This window comes from Idiotropiscis lumnitzeri, unplaced genomic scaffold (genome assembly GCF_059441095.1).
Source record: "Idiotropiscis lumnitzeri isolate Australia: NSW breed Sydney's pygmy pipehorse unplaced genomic scaffold, RoL_Ilum_1.0 HiC_scaffold_66, whole genome shotgun sequence".
NCBI classification, from domain to species: domain Eukaryota; kingdom Metazoa; phylum Chordata; class Actinopteri; order Syngnathiformes; family Syngnathidae; genus Idiotropiscis; species Idiotropiscis lumnitzeri.
The window spans coordinates 232,515-245,803 of record NW_028283604.1 but is presented as its reverse complement, the minus strand read 5'-3'; the positions used below and the strand labels follow the sequence as shown (position 1 = coordinate 245,803).

General features: G+C 43.5%; 1 long non-coding RNA gene across 2 annotated transcripts in view; it reads left to right on the top strand.

The window, feature by feature from the left end:
• LOC148315656 (uncharacterized) overlaps positions 1-12,257 on the top strand; it is a 484,413-nt gene extending 472,156 nt beyond the window's left edge. For both annotated transcript variants that reach the window (XR_015840720.1, XR_015840718.1), the window contains exons 4-5: positions 12,033-12,133; positions 12,210-12,257. This is a non-coding gene — a long non-coding RNA (uncharacterized LOC148315656). The remainder of the gene's footprint in view (positions 1-12,032; positions 12,134-12,209) is intronic.
• Positions 12,258-13,289: the final 1,032 nt, after the last annotated feature.

Sequence of the window (13,289 nt, the reverse complement as noted above, 5' to 3'; positions counted from 1 at the left end):
TCTTCGCCCACGCTCTTCTTCGGCGCACGCCGGCCGTCTAACCGCTCCAGCGCCCCGTCGTGCCGCTCGGCGAAACTACAATGCCCCCGAATATTTTTTAGACCCGCGAAGCACTGAACCTGCGAAAGGTGAACCGCGAAGTAGCGAGGGTTCACTGTATGTATAAGACCAAGACCTACAAAAAAGTCTCTTGGAGCAATGAGCTAGGTTTTACAGGAAGTCGGCCATTTTGAATTTACTTAAAAGGGGGCGGGTCACCACAATGGACTTTGTGTAGAAATTATTATTGGGGCCCGAGCAGCGACCGCGGCGAGGTCCCTATTGTTTTTGTAGAAAATATTATTACTTTTATTATTATTATTATTATTATTATTAGGGCCTGAGCAGCGACCGCTGCGAAGTCCCTATTGTTTTTGTAGAAATTATTATTATTATTTTTCCGATTGTTCGATCGCATTTTTGACCCCCGAAACATGCACAAAAACTCACCAAACCTGGCAGTCTCATCGGGCATGGCGAAAAATTTGATATTTTAACGTCTAATATGAACAGGAAGTGAGTTATGAATTTTTGAAAGTCCGACTTTTGCCCTTTTTTGCATGTTTACAGGGGTCATTCTTTTGCACCCTGATCCTAAAGGCTTCATCTGATTGCCTTAAAATTCTGTCTGTAGCATCTGAAGACCTGGGACAAACACTGGGGCTAAAATTTTTTGTTTCCGAAATACTATATGACGGGGGCGGGGCATCAAAGTTTTCACTTAAGATTTCCTTCGCCGCAATGGACAAAATGCTTAATAACTCTCCTGCACATGCTGCTAAAAATCCAAAACTTCACATGTACATAAAGAGTCTGTACCTGAAGACATCTATATGTTTATATTCAGTTTTACACCTTGCGCCAATCAATATCATTTTTTACATTTTGACGTACTGCACGGTGCCCTTTTAACGAATCTGATTGAAAATTGGCTAGAAAAGACTCAAGACATTGATCTTACTCTATCCCTATTTTTGTGACTTTCCTTCGAAGGGCGTGGCTATTACGGTGCCGCAGAGTCTGATTATTCTCCGTGGCAACAAAAGTTCCTGCAAAATGATTCAGATGATCCATCTTCTCGAAATTTTTCACATTTGAGGATATTCAGGCCCTGAAGACGGCTGCCAACTTATTTTTGATCGCAGTGGTAGCGCCACCAACTGGTTAAAACAAATATAAATTATTTTCGTTGATGTTTTTCTCCGGGCATGTTAACAAAATCTACCTTATATTTGCTCGGATGAGTGTTTAGGCCTTGAGCATGTCACAATACGAAAGTCTTTCGCCTTCTTCAGAGTGTCACATGATGGTGTCTTGTGACCCGCCTTTATCAGCTGATGTTCCATGAGGGCGTGACTTACCTGTCACAAGAATGAAGGCAAGTCACGCCCCCCGCTGTCCGTTCACTCCGCCAAGATGCTGGTCCAGGTGGTAGAGAGGATGAAGGCTCCCTTGTCTCTGTTCATGGTTTTTATGCCTCGCTTGCAGATCTCAATGGCCTCTCTGATCCAGCGCTGTTGTTTGTTCTCTTCGGTGCGGATGACCCTGCCCTTCTCCCGGTCCATGATGTGGTTTTCCCTTTTGCAGTGGTCAGTGATTGCTGATTTGTAATGTTCATGTTGTGCTTGTTCTTTGACTGCTCTGATTTTTCATTTTTTTGACAGGTAAGTCACACCCTCATGGAACATCAGCTGATAAAGACGGGTCTCAAGACACCATCATGCGACACTCTGAAGAAGGCGAAAGACTCGCCGAAACATGTCAGGTAAAAAATTAACCTAAAACATAATTGTCTGCTTTTAATGAATCAGTCAAATATCAATAATAAGAAGACAAAATGAACCTAATACAAATAAATGAATGCTTAATAACTCCCCTGCACATGCTCCTAAAAATCCAAACCTTCACCTGTTAATAAAACGTCCCGACCTGAAGACATCTTAATGTTATTATTTTGTTATACACACAGTGCCGCCAAGTGGAATCAAAAATTTGTTTTTATTTTAATTTTCACGTACTGCACGGTGCCCTTTTGACGAATCCGACTGAAAATTAGTCAGAAAAGACTCAAGACAATGATCTTACTCTCTGCCGAATTTTGTGACGTTTTGGCAAAAGGCGTGGCTATTAAGGTGCTGAAAAGTCCGATTGTACTCTGTGGCAACAAAAGCTCCGGCAACATGACTCAGATGATCCTATCTTCTCGAAGTTGTACACATTTGAGGATACTTCAGCCCTGAAGACATCTACCAACTTATTTTACATCGTAGTAGTAGCGCCACCAACTGGTAAAAGCTAATACAAGTTATTTTCTTGGATGTTTTTCTCCGTGCAACTCAACAAGGTCGCCCTCATATATGCTCGGATGACTGTTTCGGCCATGAGGATGTCACAATACGAAATTCGTGATTTTTCGTGAAAAGTTGTGGGAGTGGCATTGCACTGTTCGGCAATAAAACAAAGCTGATTATGAGGTTCTAAATATGAACGACAACTCGTAAAACTTTACACACACATCAGGCCGAGCAAATTTATCAATATTTTATACGTTAGTTGTGCAGCTTTTTTGAAATGGCTCGCCATGGCCCTCGAGAAATGTTAAAAAAAAGCAGCTCTGGTTGAGTGTTTCACCTCGCTTTTTGTAAATTTTATGGAGTACAGTGAACCCTCGGTTATCGCGGTTAATGGGGACCGAGACCACCCGCGAAAACTGAAAATCCGCGAAGTAGCGGCGCACCTTCAAAAATGCTTAAAAAAAATATACAATATATATAATAAATATATATATATATATATATATATATATATATATATATATACGGGGAGAGAGAGAGTGAAATTCATGTTATAACAAAAAAACCAAATTATTATTAAAACGTATTATTTTTTTATTCCCCAGCCATTCTTTTTGTATTTATTTAATTACTCCGACTTTTACCTGCTGGTACGCCGTCCGGTGTGCCCTGTGAAATGAAAGGTGGCATTATTTATTTATTTATTCATTTATTCATTCATAACTGACAGCCTCGCGCTCCGCTCGTGCCCGGGCAGAAGAGGTGCTCCAATTTGGCTTAACTGTGACACACGCCCGTCCTCCTCCGTCCGGAGCTTCCATTCGGTTAAACTTAGGGGCCGCTTGGCACCGCCCGTGCCCGGGGAAGGTGCTCCTCTTCGGCTTACTGTGACGCGAGCATGCCCTCCTCCTCCGGAGCTTCCATTCGGTTAAACTTAGGGGCCGCTTGGAACCGCCCGTGCCCGGGGAAGGTGCTCCTCTTCGGCTTACTGTGACGCGAGCATGCCCTCCTCCTCCGGAGCTTCCATTCGGTTAAACTTAGGGGCCGCTTGGCACCGCCCGTGCCCGGGAAAGGTGCTCCTCTACGGCTTAACTGCCACGCACGCTGGCCGGAGCTCTGGTACGGTCCGAACCGCGCGAAACGTCGCCACAGATCGTGTCCGGGGGAACGTGCTCTTCTTCGTCCACTCTCCTCTTCGCCCACGCTCTTCTTCGGCGCACGCCGGCCGTCTAACCGCTCCAGCGCCCCGTCGTGCCGCTCGGCGAAACTACAATGCCCCCGAATATTTTTTAGACCCGCGAAGCACTGAACCTGCGAAAGGTGAACCGCGAAGTAGCGAGGGTTCACTGTATGTATAAGACCAAGACCTACAAAAAAGTCTCTTGGAGCAATGAGCTAGGTTTTACAGGAAGTCGGCCATTTTGAATTTACTTAAAAGGGGGCGGGTCACCACAATGGACTTTGTGTAGAAATTATTATTGGGGCCCGAGCAGCGACCGCGGCGAGGTCCCTATTGTTTTTGTAGAAAATATTATTACTTTTATTATTATTATTATTATTATTATTAGGGCCTGAGCAGCGACCGCTGCGAAGTCCCTATTGTTTTTGTAGAAATTATTATTATTATTTTTCCGATTGTTCGATCGCATTTTTGACCCCCGAAACATGCACAAAAACTCACCAAACCTGGCAGTCTCATCGGGCATGGCGAAAAATTTGATATTTTAACGTCTAATATGAACAGGAAGTGAGTTATGAATTTTTGAAAGTCCGACTTTTGCCCTTTTTTGCATGTTTACAGGGGTCATTCTTTTGCACCCTGATCCTAAAGGCTTCATCTGATTGCCTTAAAATTCTGTCTGTAGCATCTGAAGACCTGGGACAAACACTGGGGCTAAAATTTTTTGTTTCCGAAATACTATATGACGGGGGCGGGGCATCAAAGTTTTCACTTAAGATTTCCTTCGCCGCAATGGACAAAATGCTTAATAACTCTCCTGCACATGCTGCTAAAAATCCAAAACTTCACATGTACATAAAGAGTCTGTACCTGAAGACATCTATATGTTTATATTCAGTTATACACCTTGCGCCAATCAATATCATTTTTTACATTTTGACGTACTGCACGGTGCCCTTGTAACGAATCTGATTGAAAATTGGCTAGAAAAGACTCAAGACATTGATCTTACTCTATCCCTATTTTTGTGACTTTCCTTCGAAGGGCGTGGCTATTACGGTGCCGCAGAGTCTGATTATTCTCCGTGGCAACAAAAGTTCCTGCAAAATGATTCAGATGATCCATCTTCTCGAAATTTTTCACATTTGAGGATATTCAGGCCCTGAAGACGGCTGCCAACTTATTTTTGATCGCAGTGGTAGCGCCACCAACTGGTTAAAACAAATATAAATTATTTTCGTTGATGTTTTTCTCCGGGCATGTTAACAAAATCTACCTTATATTTGCTCGGATGAGTGTTTAGGCCTTGAGCATGTCACAATACGAAAGTCTTTCGCCTTCTTCAGAGTGTCACATGATGGTGTCTTGTGACCCGCCTTTATCAGCTGATGTTCCATGAGGGCGTGACTTACCTGTCACAAGAATGAAGGCAAGTCACGCCCCCCGCTGTCCGTTCACTCCGCCAAGATGCTGGTCCAGGTGGTAGAGAGGATGAAGGCTCCCTTGTCTCTGTTCATGGTTTTTATGCCTCGCTTGCAGATCTCAATGGCCTCTCTGATCCAGCGCTGTTGTTTGTTCTCTTCTGTGCGGATGACCCTGCCCTTCTCCCGGTCCATGATGTGGTTTTCCCTTTTGCAGTGGTCAGTGATTGCTGATTTGTAATGTTCATGTTGTGCTTGTTCTTTTACTGCTCTGATTTTTCATTTTTTTGACAGGTAAGTCACACCCTCATGGAACATCAGCTGATAAAGACGGGTCTCAAGACACCATCATGCGACACTCTGAAGAAGGCGAAAGACTCGCCGAAACATGTCAGGTAAAAAATTAACCTAAAACATAATTGTCTGCTTTTAATGAATCAGTCAAATATCAATAATAAGAAGACAAAATGAACCTAATACAAATAAATGAATGCTTAATAACTCCCCTGCACATGCTCCTAAAAATCCAAACCTTCACCTGTAAATAAAACGTCCCGACCTGAAGACATCTTAATGTTATTATTTTGTTATACACACAGTGCCGCCAAGTGGAATCAAAAATTTGTTTTTATTTTAATTTTCACGTACTGCACGGTGCCCTTTTGACGAATCCGACTAAAAATTAGTCAGAAAAGACTCAAGACAATGATCTTACTCTCTGCCGAATTTTGTGACGTTTTGGCAAAAGGCGTGGCTATTAAGGTGCTGAAAAGTCCGATTGTACTCTGTGGCAACAAAAGCTCCGGCAACATGACTCAGATCATCCTATCTTCTCGAAGTTGTACACATTTGAGGATACTTCAGCCCTGAAGACATCTACCAACTTATTTTATATCGTAGTAGTAGCGCCACCAACTGGTAAAAGCTAATACAAGTTATTTTCTTGGATGTTTTTCTCCGTGCAACTCAACAAGGTCGCCCTCATATATGCTCGGATGACTGTTTCGGCCATGAGGATGTCACAATACGAAATTCGTGATTTTTCGTGAAAAGTTGTGGGAGTGGCATTGCACTGTTCGGCAATAAAACAAAGCTGATTATGAGGTTCTAAATATGAACGACAACTCGTAAAACTTTACACACACATCAGGCCGAGCAAATTTATCAATATTTTATACGTTAGTTGTGCAGCTTTTTTGAAATGGCTCGCCATGGCCCTCGAGAAATGTTAAAAAAAAGCAGCTCTGGTTGAGTGTTTCACCTCGCTTTTTGTAAATTTTATGGAGTACAGTGAACCCTCGGTTATCGCGGTTAATGGGGACCGAGACCACCCGCGAAAACTGAAAATCCGCGAAGTAGCGGCGCACCTTCAAAAATGCTTAAAAAAAATATACAATATATATAATAAATATATATATATATATATATATATGTATATATATATATATATATATATATACGGGGAGAGAGAGAGTGAAATTCATGTTATAACAAAAAAACCAAATTATTATTAAAACGTATTATTTTTTTATTCCCCAGCCATTCTTTTTGTATTTATTTAATTACTCCGACTTTTACCTGCTGGTACGCCGTCCGGTGTGCCCTGTGAAATGAAAGGTGGCATTCTTTATTTATTTATTCATTTATTCATTCATAACTGACAGCCTCGCGCTCCGCTCGTGCCCGGGCAGAAGAGGTGCTCCAATTTGGCTTAACTGTGACACACGCCCGTCCTCCTCCGTCCGGAGCTTCCATTCGGTTAAACTTAGGGGCCGCTTGGCACCGCCCGTGCCCGGGGAAGGTGCTCCTCTTCGGCTTACTGTGACGCGAGCATGCCCTCCTCCTCCGGAGCTTCCATTCGGTTAAACTTAGGGGCCGCTTGGAACCGCCCGTGCCCGGGGAAGGTGCTCCTCTTCGGCTTACTGTGACGCGAGCATGCCCTCCTCCTCCGGAGCTTCCATTCGGTTAAACTTAGGGGCCGCTTGGCACCGCCCGTGCCCGGGGAAGGTGCTCCTCTACGGCTTAACTGCCACGCACGCTGGCCGGAGCTCTGGTACGGTCCGAACCGCGCGAAACGTCGCCACCGATCGTGTCCGGGGGAACGTGCTCTTCTTCGTCCACTCTCCTCTTCGCCCACGCTCTTCTTCGGCGCACGCCGGCCGTCTAACCGCTCCAGCGCCCCGTCGTGCCGCTCGGCGAAACTACAATGCCCCCGAATATTTTTTAGACCCGCGAAGCACTGAACCTGCGAAAGGTGAACCGCGAAGTAGCGAGGGTTCACTGTATGTATAAGACCAAGACCTACAAAAAAGTCTCTTGGAGCAATGAGCTAGGTTTTACAGGAAGTCGGCCATTTTGAATTTACTTAAAAGGGGGCGGGTCACCACAATGGACTTTGTGTAGAAATTATTATTGGGGCCCGAGCAGCGACCGCGGCGAGGTCCCTATTGTTTTTGTAGAAAATATTATTACTTTTATTATTATTATTATTATTATTATTAGGGCCTGAGCAGCGACCGCTGCGAAGTCCCTATTGTTTTTGTAGAAATTATTATTATTATTTTTCCGATTGTTCGATCGCATTTTTGACCCCCGAAACATGCACAAAAACTCACCAAACCTGGCAGTCTCATCGGGCATGGCGAAAAATTTGATATTTTAACGTCTAATATGAACAGGAAGTGAGTTCTGAATTTTTGAAAGTCCGACTTTTGCCCTTTTTTGCATGTTTACAGGGGTCATTCTTTTGCACCCTGATCCTAAAGGCTTCATCTGATTGCCTTAAAATTCTGTCTGTAGCATCTGAAGACCTGGGACAAACACTGGGGCTAAAATTTTTTGTTTCCGAAATACTATATGACGGGGGCGGGGCATCAAAGTTTTCACTTAAGATTTCCTTCGCCGCAATGGACAAAATGCTTAATAACTCTCCTGCACATGCTGCTAAAAATCCAAAACTTCACATGTACATAAAGAGTCTGTACCTGAAGACATCTATATGTTTATATTCAGTTATACACCTTGCGCCAATCAATATCATTTTTTACATTTTGACGTACTGCACGGTGCCCTTTTAACGAATCTGATTGAAAATTGGCTAGAAAAGACTCAAGACATTGATCTTACTCTATCCCTATTTTTGTGACTTTCCTTCGAAGGGCGTGGCTATTACGGTGCCGCAGAGTCTGATTATTCTCCGTGGCAACAAAAGTTCCTGCAAAATGATTCAGATGATCCATCTTCTCGAAATTTTTCACATTTGAGGATATTCAGGCCCTGAAGACGGCTGCCAACTTATTTTTGATCGCAGTGGTAGCGCCACCAACTGGTTAAAACAAATATAAATTATTTTCGTTGATGTTTTTCTCCGGGCATGTTAACAAAATCTACCTTATATTTGCTCGGATGAGTGTTTAGGCCTTGAGCATGTCACAATACGAAAGTCTTTCGCCTTCTTCAGAGTGTCACATGATGGTGTCTTGTGACCCGCCTTTATCAGCTGATGTTCCATGAGGGCGTGACTTACCTGTCACAAGAATGAAGGCAAGTCACGCCCCCCGCTGTCCGTTCACTCCGCCAAGATGCTGGTCCAGGTGGTAGAGAGGATGAAGGCTCCCTTGTCTCTGTTCATGGTTTTTATGCCTCGCTTGCAGATCTCAATGGCCTCTCTGATCCAGCGCTGTTGTTTGTTCTCTTCTGTGTGGATGACCCTGCCCTTCTCCCGGTCCATGATGTGGTTTTCCCTTTTGCAGTGGTCAGTGATTGCTGATTTGTAATGTTCATGTTGTGCTTGTTCTTTTACTGCTCTGATTTTTTTCATTTTTTTGACAGGTAAGTCACACCCTCATGGAACATCAGCTCAAGACACCATCATGCGACACTCTGAAGTAGGCGAAAGACTCGCCGAAACATGTCAGGTAAAAAATTAACCTAAAACATAATTGTCTGCTTTTAATGAATCAGTCAAATATCAATAATAAGAAGACAAAATGAACCTAATACAAATAAATGAATGCTTAATAACTCCCCTGCACATGCTCCTAAAAATCCAAACCTTCACCTGTAAATAAAACGTCCCGACCTGAAGACATCTTAATGTTATTATTTTGTTATACACACAGTGCCGCCAAGTGGAATCAAAAATTTGTTTTTATTTTAATTGTCACGTACTGCACGGTGCCCTTTCGACGAATCCGACTGAAAATTAGTCAGAAAAGACTCAAGACAATGATCTTACTCTCTGCCGAATTTTGTGACGTTTTGGCAAAAGGCGTGGCTATTACGGTGCTGAAAAGTCCGATTGTACTCTGTGGCAACAAAAGCTCCAGCAACATGACTCAGATGATCCTATCTTCTCGAAGTTGCACACATTTGAGGATACTTCAGCCCTGAAGACATCTACCAACTTATTTTTCATCGTAGTAGTAGCGCCCCCAACTGGTAAAAGCTAATACAAGTTATTTTCTTGGATGTTTTTCTCCGTGCAACTCAACAAGGTCGCCCTCATATATGCTCGGATGACTGTTTCGGCCATGAGGATGTCACAATACGAAATTCGTCCTTTTTCATGAAAAGTTGTGGGAGTGGCATTGCACTGTTCGGCAATAAAACAAAGCTGATTATGAGGTTCTAAATATGAACGACAACTCGTGAAACTTTACACACACATCAGGCCGAGCAAATTTATCAATATTTTATACGTTAGTTGTGCAGCTTTTTTGAAATGGCTCGCCATGGCCCTCGAGAAATGTTCAAAAAAGCAGCCCTGGTTGAGTGTTTCACCTCGCTTTTTGTAAATTTTATGGAGTACAGTGAACCCTCGGTTATCGCGGTTAATGGGGACCGAGACCACCCGCGAAAACTGAAAATCCGCGAAGTAGCGGCGCACCTTCAAAAATGCTTAAAAAAAATATATAATAAATATATAAATATATATATATATATATATATATATATATATATATATATATATATATACGGGGGGAGAGAGAGAGAGAGAGAGTGAAATTCATGTTATAACAAAAAAAACATATTATTATTAAAACTTATTATTTTTTTATTCCCCAACCATTCTTTTTGTATTTATTTAATTACTCCGACTTTTACCTGCTGGTACGCCGTCCGGTGTGCCCTGTGAAATGAAAGGTGGCATTCTTTATTTATTTATTCATTTATTCATTCATAACTGACAGCCTCGCGCTCCGCTTGTGCCCGGCAGAAGAGGTGCTCCAATTCGGCTTAACTGTGACACACGCCCGCCCTCCTCCCCCGGAGCTTCCATTCGGTTAAACTTAGGGGCCGCTTGGCACCGCCCGTGCCCGGGGAAGGTGCTCCTCTTCGGCTTACTGTGACGCGAGCATGCCCTCCTCCTCCGGAGCTTCCATTCGGTTAAACTTAGGGGCCGCTTGGAACCGCCCGTGCCCGGGGAAGGTGCTCCTCTTCGGCTTACTGTGACGCGAGCATGCCCTCCTCCTCCGGAGCTTCCATTCGGTTAAACTCAGGGGCCGCTTGGAACCGCCCGTGCCCGGGGAAGGTGCTCCTCTACGGCTTAACTGCCACGCACGCCGGCCGGAGCTCTGGTACGGTCCGAACCGCGCGAAACGTCGCCACCGATCGTGTCCGGGGGAACGTGCTCTTCTTCGTCCACTCTCCTCTTCGCCCACGCTCTTCTTCGGCGCACGCCGGCCGTCTAACCGCTCCAGCGCCCCGTCGTGCCGCTCGGCGAAACTACAATGCCCCCGAATATTTTTTAGACCCGCGAAGCACTGAACCCGCGAAAGGTGAACCTCGAAGTAGCGAGGGTTCACTGTATGTATAAGACCAAGACCTACAAAAAAGTCTCTTGGAGCAATGAGCTAGGTTTTACAGGAAGTCGGCCATTTTGAATTTACTTAAAAGGGGGCGGGTCTCCACAATGGACTTTGTGTAGAAAATATTATTGGGGCCCGAGCAGCGACCGCGGCGAGGTCCCTATTGTTTTTGTAGAAATTATTATTATTATTATTTTTCCGATTGTTCGATCGCATTTTTGACCCCCGAAACATGCACAAAAACTCACCAAACTTGGCAGTCTCATCGGGCATGGCGAAAAATTTGATATTTTTTAACGTCTAATATGAACAGGAAGTGAGTTATGAATTTTTGAAAGTCCGACTTTTGCCCTTTTTTGCATGTTTACAGGGGTCATTCTTTTGCACCCTGATCCTAAAGGCTTCATCTGATTGCCTTAAAGTTCTGTCTGGAGCATCTTAAGACCTGGGACAAACACTGGGGCTAAAATTTTTTGTTTCCGAAATACTATATGACGGGGGCGGGGCTTCAAAGTTTTCACTTAAGATTTCCTTCGCCGCAATGGACAAAATGCTTAATAACTCTCCTGCCCGTGCTGCTAAAAATCCAAAACTTCACATGTACATAAAGAGTCGGTACCTGAAGACATCTATATGTTTATATTCAGTTATACACCTTGCGCCAATCAATATAAATGTTTACATTTTGACGTACTGCACGGTGCCCTTTTAACGAATCCGACTGAAAATTGGCTAGAAAAGACTCAAGACATTGATCTTACTCTATCCCTATTTTTATGACTTTCCTTCAAAGGGCGTGGCTATTACGGTGCCGCAGAGTCTGATTATTCTCCGTGGCAACAAAAGTTCCTGCAAAATGATTCAGATGATCCATCTTCTGGAAATCTTTCACATTTGAGGATATTCAGGCCCTGAAGACGGCTGCCAACTTATTTTTGATCGCAGTGGTAGCGCCACCAACTGGTTAAAACAAATACAAATTATTTTCGTTGATGTTTTTCTCCGGGCAGGTTAACAAAATCTACCTTATATTTGCTCGGATGAGTGTTTAGGCCTTGAGCATGTCACAATACGAAAGTCTTTCGCCTTCTTCAGAGTGTCACATGATGGTGTCTTGTGACCCGTCTTTATCAGCTGATGTTCCATGAGGGCGTGACTTACCTGTCACAAGAATGAAGGCAAGTCACGCCCCCCGCTGTCCGTTCACTCCGCCAAGATGCTGGTCCAGGTGGTAGAGAGGATGAAGGCTCCCTTGTCTCTGTTCATGGTTTTTATGCCTCGCTCTCAGATCTCAATGGCCTCTCTGATCCAGCGCTGTTGTTTGTTCTCTTCTGTGCGGATGACCCTGCCCTTCTCCCGGTCCATGATGTGGTTTTCCCTTTTGCAGTGGTCAGTGATTGCTGATTTGTAATGTTCATGTTGTGCTTGTTCTTTTACTGCTCTGATTTTTTCATTTTTTTGACAGGTAAGTCACACCCTCATGGAACATCAGCTCAAGACACCATCATGCGACACTCTGAAGAAGGCGAAAGACTCGCCGAAACATGTCAGGTAAAAAATTAACCTAAAACATAATTGTCTGCTTTTAATGAATCAGTCAAATATCAATAATAAGAAGACAAAATGAACCTAATACAAATAAATGAATGCTTAATAACTCCCCTGCACATGCTCCTAAAAATCCAAACCTTCACCTGTAAATAAAACGTCCCGGCCTGAAGACATCTTAATGTTATTATTTTGTTATACACACAGTGCCGCCAAGTGGAATCAAAAATTTGTTTTTATTTTAATTTTCACGTACTGCATGGTGCCCTTTTGACGAATCCGACTGAAAATTAGTCAGAAAAGACTTAAGACAATGATCTTACTCTCTGCCGAATTTTGTGACGTTTTGGCAAAAGGCGTGGCTATTAAGGTTCTGAAAAGTCCGATTGTACTCTGTGGCAACAAAAGCTCCGGCAACATGACTCAGATGATCCTATCTTCTCGAAGTTGTACACATTTGAGGATACTTCAGCCCTGAAGACATCTACCAACTTATTTTACATCGTAGTAGTAGCGCCACCAACTGGTAAATGCTAATACAAGTTATTTTCTTGGATGTTTTTCTCCGTGCAACTCAACAAGGTCGCCCTCATATATGCTCGGATGACTGTTTCGGCCATGAGGATGTCACAATACGAAATTCGTGATTTTTCGTGAAAAGTTGTGGGAGTGGCATTGCACTGTTCAGCAATAAAACAAAGCTGATTATGAGGTTCTAAATATGAACGACAACTCGTAAAACTTTACACACACATCAGGCCGAGCAAATTTATCAATATTTTATACGTTAGTTGTGCAGCTTTTTTGAAATGGCTCGCCATGGCCCTCGAGAAATGTTAAAAAAAAGCAGCTCTGGTTGAGTGTTTCACCTCGCTTTTTGTAAATTTTATGGAGTACAGTGAACCCTCGGTTATCGCGGTTAATGGGGACCGAGACCACCCGCGAAAACTGAAAATCCGCGAAGTAGCGGCGCACCTTCAAAAATGCTTAAAAAAAA